This window comes from Lampris incognitus, unplaced genomic scaffold, assembly GCF_029633865.1.
Source record: "Lampris incognitus isolate fLamInc1 unplaced genomic scaffold, fLamInc1.hap2 scaffold_114, whole genome shotgun sequence".
NCBI lineage: Eukaryota > Metazoa > Chordata > Actinopteri > Lampriformes > Lampridae > Lampris > Lampris incognitus.
Window position 1 is genome coordinate 230,001 of NW_026611092.1, and position 2,500 is coordinate 232,500.

Genomic DNA, 2,500 nt, shown 5'->3' on the forward strand with positions numbered 1-2,500 from the left:
ATGCTTTGTGTAAATCTACAAAGACACAATGCAACTCTTTCTGGCCTTCTCTATACTTCTCAATCAACCAACCTTTTCTCTCTCTCTCTCTCTCTCTCTCTCTCTCTGTCTCTCTCATTTTCTTCATTTATCAGCCCGTCAAAGTAGTCCTTCCACTTCGTAGCACACTCTCCTCGCTTGGCAGCACATTTCCATCTGTATCTTTGATCGCCCTAACTTGTCGCACATCCTCGGCAGCTCGGTCTCTCTGTCTAGCCAATCTGTACAAGTCTTTTTCTCCTTCCTTAGTGTCTAACCTGTCATACAGCTCACCGTACGACTTTTCCTTTACCTTTGCCACCTCTCTCTTTGCTTTACGCTGCATCTCCTTGTACTCCTGTGTACTTTCTTCATCTCTCTGACTATCCCACTTCTTCTTTGCCAACCTTTTCCTCTGTATACTTTGCTCTACTTCCTCCTTCCACCACCACCACCACCACCACCGCCAAGTCTCCTTGTCTTCCTTCCTCTGTCCCGATGACACACCAAGTACCTTCCTAGCTGTCTTCCTCGCTATTTCTGCAGCGCTTGCCCAGCCATCTGGCAACTCTTCACTACCACTCAGTGCCTGTGTTAACTCCTGCCTGAACTCCACACAACAGTCTTCCTTCTTCAACTTCCACCATTTGATCTTCGGCTGTGTCTTCACTCGCTTCCTCATGTTGGTCTCCAAAGTCATCTTACAGACCACCATCCGCTGCTGCCTAGCTACGTTCTCCCCTGTCACCACCTTGCAGTATGCAATCCCTTTTACATCGCGCCTTCTACACAAGATATAGTCCACCTGTGTGCACTTTCCTCCACTCGTATACGTCGTCACCCTGTGCTCCTCCCTCTTCTTGAAATATGTATTCACCTCAGCCATTTCCATCCTTTTCGCAAAATCGAACACCATCTGTCCTTCCACATTTCTCTCCTCGATTCCATACCTTACCATCAACTCCTCACCACCTCTGTTCCCTTCAGCAACGTGTCCATCGAAGTCCGCTCCAATCACCACTCCCTCCTCCTTGGGTACCCTTTCCACCACGTCGTCCAACTCAACTCCAGAATTCTTCTTTTTCGTCCATCTTACACCCGACTTGCGGGGCATATGCGCTGATAACCGTCAGCAATACACCTTCGATTTCCAGCTTCATAATCCTCACTCTGTCTGACACTGTGTTCACCTCCAGCACGCTCTTGACATACTCTTCCTTCAGAATGACCCCTACCCCATTTCTCCTCCCATTCGCACCATGGTAGAAGAGTTTGAACCCACCTGCGATACTCCTGGCCTTACTCCCCTTCCACCTTGTCTCTTGTCACCTTTCTTCTTTCCATCACGTCAGCCAGCTCTCTCCCTTTACTAGCCATAGTGCCAACATTCAAAGTTCCGACTGACTCTCACCTCCACACGCCTACCCTTCCTCCTCTCTAGCTGCCTCTGGACATGCCTTCCCCCTCTCCTTTTCCTTCGCCCAACAGTAGCCTAGTTTCCACCGGCACTCCGCTGGTTAACAGTACCGATGGCGGTCGTCGGTAACCCGAGCCTCGACCGATCCGGTATGGAAATCTTATTTATGATCCGCATATTTGATTTGGCAAAGATTTGACGCCGGATGCCCTTCCTGACGTAACCCTCCCCATTTGTCCGGGCTTGGGACCTGCACTAAGAATGCACTGGCTTGTGCATCCTCAGTGGCTGGGTTGCACGCTTTTCTATGTTTGCCCCTCACTTTTGTGGCGTGAACGATCAATTCTAGTAATACAGGTGTGTTTATGTTAGGTATCACAGACACACGCACAATATATGTCCAAAAGTATTGACATAACTGACCATTACACCTACAGGAGCTTTTCTGACATCTCATTCTGAATCCATAGAAACCCATATTCCACGAAGCTCCCGGCGCACAGTTTTTGTGCCGATGTTAATGCCAGGAGAAGTTTGGATCTCTGCAGTTATTGAGTGAACAGAGCGTTGGCGACTTGAGTTGCTGTTGTCCCTAAAGGCTTGCACTTTTCAATAATATGATGATATATGAAGCATAGAGAGTAAACGGGATAGTTACCTTTTGAACAGCACCCTGTAGTACAGCACTTTGAAGGTACATATGTCGTCACTTGCTGTAGTGGTTTTTACTGATGGGCGTGGCCAGGTTTTCAGAAGCCTCTCAATTGTCAATGTGAGAGCCAGGGGACGCGTCTGCCGTACGTTTAGGGTTAGGGTTAGGTGATTTCTCTGGTAGGGCTGCTTACACCACACCCCGGACTGGATTTGTTGCGTGTTTGTGTCCTGATCGATGGGCCAACTTAACACGCCTTCGGAGGGTGTCCGCCGGCCGGCTTTGCCGGCGTTCGGGCGGTCGGTTCCTCCGGTCTGGCGGATCGATGTCCTTTATTTAATGTTCTTAGTGGCGAGCAGAGTGCGGAGTGGGAGGGGCTCTACCGCGTAGTCGTCCTCTCCGTTGCACAGCTC